The sequence below is a fragment of the Mustela putorius genome, unplaced genomic scaffold (assembly GCF_011764305.1).
Source record: "Mustela putorius furo isolate JIRA1106 unplaced genomic scaffold, ASM1176430v1.1 tig00003858_pilon_pilon_pilon, whole genome shotgun sequence".
Classification (NCBI taxonomy): domain Eukaryota; kingdom Metazoa; phylum Chordata; class Mammalia; order Carnivora; family Mustelidae; genus Mustela; species Mustela putorius.
Window position 1 is genome coordinate 14376866 of NW_025422010.1, and position 8494 is coordinate 14385359.

General features: G+C 39.4%; 1 long non-coding RNA gene across 1 annotated transcript; it reads left to right on the forward strand.

The window, feature by feature from the left end:
- The first annotated feature begins 934 nt into the window (after positions 1–934).
- LOC101686319 lies at positions 935–4458 on the forward strand. Its single transcript, XR_198736.3, has 3 exons — positions 935–1691; positions 3335–3452; positions 4129–4458. It is a non-coding gene; the product is annotated as an uncharacterized LOC101686319 (long non-coding RNA).
- Positions 4459–8494: the final 4036 nt, after the last annotated feature.

The following is an 8494-nucleotide window of genomic DNA, read 5'->3' on the forward strand; positions in this document are numbered from 1 at the left end:
GGTTAAAGCCTCTGCCTTCAGCTCGGGTCATGATCCCAGGGTCCTGGGATCGAGCCCTGCATCAGGCTCTCTGCTTGGCAGGGAGCCTGCTTCTCCCTCTCTCTCTGTCTGTCTTCTGCCTATTTGTGATCTCTCTCTGTCAAATAAATAAAAAAATAAAATCTTAAAAAAAAAAAATAAAACGTTGAGAGAAATAATAGCAATAACAGAAATTAACTGGAACACTTGTTAAATCACTCTAGCCAGTGTTTGGAACACAAGAACTAAAACACAAAATCTATCCTATAAAACGGAATTAATGCTAGCTGGGCTAGCATGAAAAAACTGGAGAAAGCATAAGTATACAGGAAATGAGGAAGGAGGAAAATCCAGACTGGCCCCACCGTTCCACCCCACTCATCTGTGATTCATGGTTAGGATTCCCATTTCTTCAGGCGTTTCATTTGTGAAAGCTAGTCCAGGAGACTCTGGAACTAACCATAACAGATGACAATTCTGAGAAACGGGTGGAGACTAAAACAACAATCATATTAATATGAAGTCCTCAGGGCAGAATGTTTCTACGGTTGTGCTTAAGATCAAGAGACACATGGGGCGCGTGGGTGGCTCAGTGGGTTTAAAGCCTTTGCCTTCGGCTCAGGTCATGACCCCAGAGTCCTGGGATCGAGTCCCGAATAGGGCTCTCTGCTCTGTGGGGAGCCTGCTTCCTCCCCTGTGTGTGTCTCTCTCTCTGCCTGCCTCTCTGCCTACCTGTGATCTCTGTCCATTGAATAATAAATAAAATCTTAAAAAAAAAAAAAAAAAGAGACACGGGACAGTTAGTAAAGGCAAGCTGACTTCAAGCAACAGGTTTTATCATGGAGAAAGTTCAGATCCTCATTTGACTGGCTGTCAGTCAACCAGACACCCAGGTACCATTTGAAATGGGGGATGAAGCTATAATTGAGGTGATCAGAGGTAGATAAGAGGGGTCTACTCAAAATCAAACAAACATAAAAAACCATACTACTTCTTTATTCTAGAATAGAATGTCATAATAGCATTCTCATGTTGGGAAAATATCATTTAATTCAGCCACATCTTGGCAGGTTTTTCTGAACATCACTTTTATTTCTCTATAGCAGATAAATTATCTGGCATATGCACATAAACAAAGTGCATTTCTTTTGTTTTTCTTTAATTAATTTCAATGGTCACAATGGTAAAGATCAGCAACAACAACAACAAAAATCCATTCTAGGAAAATGCTACTCTTTTCCATGGATAGCACGCTCATTTAACTTGTTGTAATTTCATTAAGGTTAACAACAAAATTTACCTGCCTTCTTCATGTGATAAAAATCAATATTTTCCCTATATCATTGTAAAACTAAGGTTCGATTCATAATTTGTGTGTATACATATTCGTAAAAACACTTGAGGAAAATGGACTCCAGAGTCTAGATAATCTTTCCTGTGTATTAACAACCTTCATGTGTAAGTACATTTCTAGTTTCAATTTCGGTTGTTTAGAATTTAAAATTTCGATACTAATTTTTTGTGTTACAGCATTGTGCTCAGAAAATGTACTCTGTATAATTTCTGCTCTTAAATTTCATCAGTAGTTTCTTTGTTGCCTGATCCTAATTCCATTGACTGGAGAAGCAGATTGTCCATGTGAAAGGTTTAACATTCGATATGCAGCTATTAAGGTAACTTTGTTCATTTTATTACCACAGCTTCCATAATCTAGTTTATTTGTTGCTTTTGTGATATGGGAAAGACTGAGAAAAGTATTTTAAAATATCCTGTATCTATCAGTATTATATATATATTCATTTCGTTTTTCGTTATTAGGTATTTTGACAGAATCTTATTCACAATTTAAGGGAATATGAGGTCTAACCTTTATTAACATATTTGATAGTGACATCCTTTCAGGAGTTGAACTAGGTTCACGGCCAGAGCAAATGCAAAATTAAACTTTTAATTTTATAATATTTTGTATTATCTCTGCTTCCCAACCTGTCCGTGTGTTGTTTCTATTTTTCAAAGGTAAAGAAATAAGCAAAATATAAAGTAAGACAGTCTTTTCTATCAGTGCTTTATTACTTCACCTCTACACTGTATGATATTGTTAGCATTATTCTTGCCTTATGTACTTATTTTTTGTTTAAGATTGCCTGATAACTATTTGGCCATCCTTTCTTTTAATTTCTATGAGAAACTATAAGGGATGCCTGGGTGGCTTAGTTGGTTAAGCAACTGACACTTGGTTTCAGCTCAGGTCTTGATTCCAGGGTCGTGAAATGGGGGTGGGGAGCATCATAGGACTTCCCACTTAGCAGGGAGTTTGCAGATTCTCTCTCTCCCTCTGCCCTCCCCCCTCACGTGTGTGTGCCCATGCGCACGTTCTCTCTCTGTCTCTCGGAGATAAAAATAAATAAAATCTTTATATCAGAAATTACAGGATTATCAACTACTAGAAAGTTTGTTAGTATAATATTATTAAACAAAACAAGGAGTTCATTAGCTTGATGCTCTGGCAGCCTTCATAAGCCAACGAAAACCAGCCAACTTGGAAATGTCTCAGGGTTACAAATTTTAAAACCTAAGGACAGCCAATCACAAACAGCCAAATAGGCTTTGCACTTTAATGATCAATGATTTCCTTTCCTTGCCTCTACACTCTATGTAAGTCTCTCCCTGAGTTCCTTAAGGAATGTCCCTAACCACTTAGTTGGTATTGCCTGATTTGAACTGATTTTTGCCCAATAAACTCTCAACATTTTTTATATACCTCAGTTTATCTTTAAGCAATATTAATAAGCTCAATAAGCCTTTTATTTGTTTTCAAAGGACCCCTTTATGGGGCGCCTGGGTGGCTCAGTGGGTTAAAGCCTCTGCCTTCCGCTCATGATCCCAGAGTTCTGGGATCGAGCCCCCCGTAGGGCTCTCTGCTCCGTGGGGAGCCTGCTTCCTCCTGTCTCTCTCTCTCTGCCTGCCTCTCTGCCTACCTGTGATCTCTGTCTGTTGAATAAATGGATAGAATCTTAAAAAAAAAAAAAAAAAAGGACCCCTTTAATTCCAAAGAATTATGACCTTTTCTTTTTTTTTTTTAAAGTAGGCTCCATACTCAATGTGGGGCTTGAACTCACAACCTTGAGGTCACAAGTCACAGGCTCTACTGACTGAGCCAGCCAGGTATCTCTCTGATAAGTCTTTAAAAAGCAGTATATGCTAGAAGGCATTCAATAAAATTCAACATCTGTATACCTAGTGCTAGAAAACTAGGAAAAAAAAGACACAGTGTGAATCATTTTACCTTTCCTCTTTTCTGTGACCTATTTTACAGGGCATCCCTAGAAATATCATCGATTGGATGGATGCTGTCTGAAAATTGATGGATTTGGTCTGAAAATTTTTGTCCTTTCGTAGGAAGTTTAATGTATTTATACTCATAATTAGAACAGGTATGGTGATCTTTCTTGTGTTATTTTGTTTCATAATTTATTTTTAAATTCTACTAGTGATTACCTTTAGGCTATTGCAACAAATCTGCATTTCTCTAAATGACAAAGCCAGAAGAGAAATGGAGCTCTCCTTAACTCTCCAGCTCCATTCAAGATAAAATGCATAGTTGACTTCTGCATTTCTTAAACCATGGGTTCCCTTGCCTTTGCTACTATTATAATACAGGTTACTGTTAGTTAAATATTTTTATATTATGTGTCTTTTATTTCAATATTTCCATGAATGCAAGTGCAAAAAGTCTTCATAGATCTTAACAAGAAGAATTCAACAGTTAAAAAAAGGATAACCTATCATCACGAAGATATGCAAAAGTGGCTTAACAGTAGGATTATGAATCAGTGTAACTTGCCCTATTAACAACAACACAAGGAGGAAAACTACTCTATGAACATTGCAAAAGATGCAAAAAAAAAAAAAAATAGCATGTTTCGGCTTGTGCCAAAGACCCACTTACCTGAGGTTCTGTTTTTTGTTTGTATATTTTAAGTCTGTTTCGTGTCCGCTCAGTTGGGTAATTTCATTTGTTCTCGCTTTAAATTCAGTTTTCAGGTCATCTTCATCCTACTATTGAGCTCATCGGTAAGTTTTTTCATTTTGGTTATTTGTATATTTCAGTGCTCGCCGGTGAAAATAACAGTACAGGCACGAAATGATGGCAACCAGCAGGGACAAAAGGAATAGGATGGGAGCCAGACCACAGGTATCCAGGAATGTTCCCAATGTAGGGACCTTAAAAAGGAGTTTTCATTACTTCAGCAGATAAGATGGATGCCGAGTCCGCGCCTGGCGGGGTACTGCACAATGTCAAGGATGAGTGGGATGATTTTCGTGATAGAAACTGAGAGGATCAGAACTCCAAAGCACCAGGTAAGGTCCTATTGAATATGGGTATCTTAAGCAGAGCCTGGAAAGTATGCTCATATGTACACCATTCGTTTCGGGGAAGTGATTCCAATGGCAGGAGGTACTGGAAAGGGGGAATAGGATGATAATTGCATTTTCAGTGGCTCACTGCTCTGGGGACCTGGAGTTTAATCTTGCTGGAAAGTTGGTGAGGAGCCATGTATAATTCATCTGAGAACTGTCCACCAGAAGGATAGAAGAAGAGACTAATAATTATCGAGTTCCCTACCCGGACGTCAAAGGTCATCCTCTGGTGTGTTACCTCTCTGTCCTGCTGGCTCCCATGGTATCCTAATGGCAAGGCAGCTAGCTCCCTGTAGGTCTGCTCCCTCACTGGTTGAGGCAGGTGTGAGGCACTTCAGGCAGAAACATGATGTATTCATAACCCTTAAGATCCCTTCTAGCCTTTAAAATTCTATGACCCCAGTTTCATCTTCCCATTGACCATCCAGCCATGGTCACCCTGGGCTGAATGTTTGCACTTTATTGGTAAATAATTTCCTTAGAAAATCTAGAATGTGAAACTTAGAATGATTCCTTTTCCCTTTTTTTTTTTTTTTACCAAAAGAATAATCTTCAGACAGAAATCTAACTGTACTTGTCTGTTACATGTGGTCCCAAATAGCAAGAATTTGAAGTTCTGAAAAGTAATTATGAGTCTGAATATAGACTCTTACACGACTAGGTTATAACAAACAACAACCCCGAGATCAAGAATCGAATCACCAGCCAGGTGTCCCCTAGAAAAGCTGCAGGAATAGCACAAAGAACTCCCTGGTACCCATTCTCTTGATATAACAAAGACAACACTAAGCAAAAATAAATGAAAGATGTGGTAAGGACCCTTTTAACGCAATTTCCCCCAAACTTTTTATTTTGAAAACTTTTAAACTTACAGAAAACTTAGAAGAATATTTCTTTTTTTTTTTTTTCTTTTAAGTAATCTCTTCACTCAGTGTGGGGCTCAAACTAACAAGCCCGAGATCAAGAATCGAATCACCAGCCAGGTGTCCCCTAGAAAAGCTGCAGGAATAGCACAAAGAACTCCCTGGTACCCATTCTCTTGATTCACAAATGCCCACTGTTTGGCCACTTTCACTTCCTCTCTTTCTCTTTTTCTGTCCCCTTCTTTAAATAATTGTCTCTGAATCATCTGGAAGTACCTCTCAGACATCATTGCACTTTATTTCAAACTACTTAATCCCTAACTTCTAAGATAAAGGACCATTTCCCACATATGCTGTGATCATATTCAAGAAGTTTAACATTGGTATATTATTTAATAATCATTTACTATTAAAATACTTAAAATAATGGCCATAAGGTAGAGTTTTCCTCTACCCCTCCTATGTTCTCCAGGTGGGGCCCTATAAATTAGACTGTCCAAACACAGATCAACAGGGGAAAAACAAACAGAAGTGTATTAACATGTATTCTGCACATGTCCACATGGGAGCACCCAGCGATGAGTAATCCAAAGGGGTGGTTAGAACTCCGGTTCCTGTTCGAACTTGGGCTAAACACAGGAACGGTGGCTTGGACTTTTGGCCTGGGGAGGCAAGTTCTGAGAAGGTGACCTAGAAAGTATGGTAAACTAAGGTTGTTTAGTAAGGCTTGTTTCACAGATTAAGGTCAGCACTTTCTCCTGGGATAAGTGGAAGAGACTTCCTCTTCCTTTGATCGGAGAGAGCAGTATCTTTACAAATGGAAATTTCCATTTCTTTTACAAAAGGAAAACTTGTACCTTATTTTTAGAGCTTTTCCTCCATGTCATTAGCTAAAATAATCCACTGGCCATCAGAGGCATATTTTTGGGTGGCTTAGTCACAGCCAAAAGTCCAATTTCCCCAATTGTCCCAATAATGTCCTTTATAGTTATTATTTTTTTTTTTTAGAGATTTTATTTATTTATTTGACAGAGAGATCACAAGTAGATGGAGAGGCAGGCAGAGAGAGAGAGAGAGAGAGGGAAGCAGGCTCCCCGCTGAGCAGAGAGCCCGATGTGGGACTCGATCCCAGGACCCTGAGACCATGACACGAGCCGAAGGCAGCGGCTTTAACCCACTGAGCCACCCAGGTGCACTATAGTTGTTTTTTTTTCTCTTTTTAATCCGGGACCCAATCTAACATATACTGCATTTAATTGTCATGTAGCTTTAGTTTCCCTTAATCTCAGCCTTTTCTCCCTACTTATAAGATACAATATGTGAGGCTCCTGGATGGTTCAGTTAGTTGGTTAAGTGTCTGCCTTCAACTCAGGGTCCTGGGATCGAGACCTGTGTTGGGCTCCCTGCTTACTGGAGAAGCTGCTGCTTCCTTTGCCCCTGCCCCCTGCTTGTGCTCTCTTTCTTTCTCAAATAAATATTTTTTTTAAGATTTTATTTATTTATTTATTTGACAGACAGAGATCACAAGTAGGCAGAGAGGCAGGAAGAGACAGAGGAGGAAGCAGGCTCCCTGCTGAGCAGAGAGCCCGATGCGGGGCTCCATCCCAAGACTCTGGGATCATGACCTGAGCCAAAGGCAGAGGCTTTAACCCACTGAGCCACTCAGACACCCCTCAAATAAATAAGTTTTTAAAAAAGGAAAGGTACCATATGCAAAGAGTCCCGGCCTACTGTCTTATACAATGTATCAGAATTAAATTCAGATTAATCACCTCAGCTGGACTGTTGTGTCCTCAGCATCTTTAGTAAGCTCCTATGCCTTATTAACTTGGTCCCATCCACTTTTAAACACTCTTACTTTCTGGATCAGTAAGATGACCATGATCTAGGCCCACCTTTTGCTTTTCCTATTCCAGACCTGAAATCAAACAGGGAGTCAGTTCCTTTCAGTGGGAATAGTTTTTTGATTGCTGTGATTTAATATACAGCATTTGTATGCTGTGGGAAAAAAGAGGAGTAGTCTTGGATAGGTTGGGGAACTGTGATAATGTATCCCATGATCTACTTTCTCCAGCAGATATCAATTACTTTATAGTTGCTAATTATGGAAATAATTTCTGACAATTGGTTTTTAAAAAGATTATCATCAGCTACATTAAATTAATTAAAACAAGGAGGCCACTAGACTGGGGTGGCTTTGATACCTTAGTAGCCTACGGAAGCAAACAAAACAGACACCGAAAATGCCTCAAGGTTAAGAAATCAAAAACCTAAGGACAACCAATCGCAAACAGAAACTGGACTATAAAACCCTAGCCGTAGCCGATCAAATGATCTCCTGGCTTTGCTTCTATCTTTATGAAAGTCTCAACCCAGTTCCGGGGGCGGCGGGGGGGAGAACCCCTTAGCGCTTCCAGTTTGGCACTGCCTGATTCAAATCAGTGGTTGCTCAAATAAACTTAAAATCTGTAATATGCTTCAGTTTCTCTCTCTTTCTCTTTTTTAAGATCTTATTTATTTATTTGACAGAGAGAGACACAGCAAGAGAGGGAATACAAGCAGGGGGAGTGGGAGAGGGAGAAGCAGGCTCCCCACTGAGCAGGGAGCCCAGTGTAGGGCTCCATCCCAGGACCCTGGAATCATGACCTGAGCCAAAGACAGATGCTTAATGCCTGAGCCACCCACGCACCCCTTCACTTTCTTTTTTAACAGCCATCTCTTGTCCTTGAAGTCATCTGTGGAACTTTGATAAAACGTTTGTTCACAGGTTTAAAATAGATTATTCAAAGTAATGAGATTCAGAGGACGTGGAAAAAAAGAATTTGTATTCCAGGTGAATAATCTGATTGCATGATCTTAAAAGTTTTCTTCTAAATCAATGTTACGTGATTTTGCAATGAATGACAGTGACCCCTACTGGGATTGGTCATGTAATGATTTACTTAATTGAATGATTCATTGGCTATGACACATGAGACAATTATTTCTGCTACTTTATGATATTGTCTGTCTAATGCCGTGACTGAGCTGTGCCCCATGCATGAGGAATCCTTAAGTGCTGAATCATGAGAGCAGTGGTACAAACTCTTGTAATTATTTTTAGTCTAAATATTTAAATATTAAATAATAACATTTCAGAAATTTGCCCTTTACCCATATCCCTTTTGTCTGTTGGGGGAAGGATGGCAAGC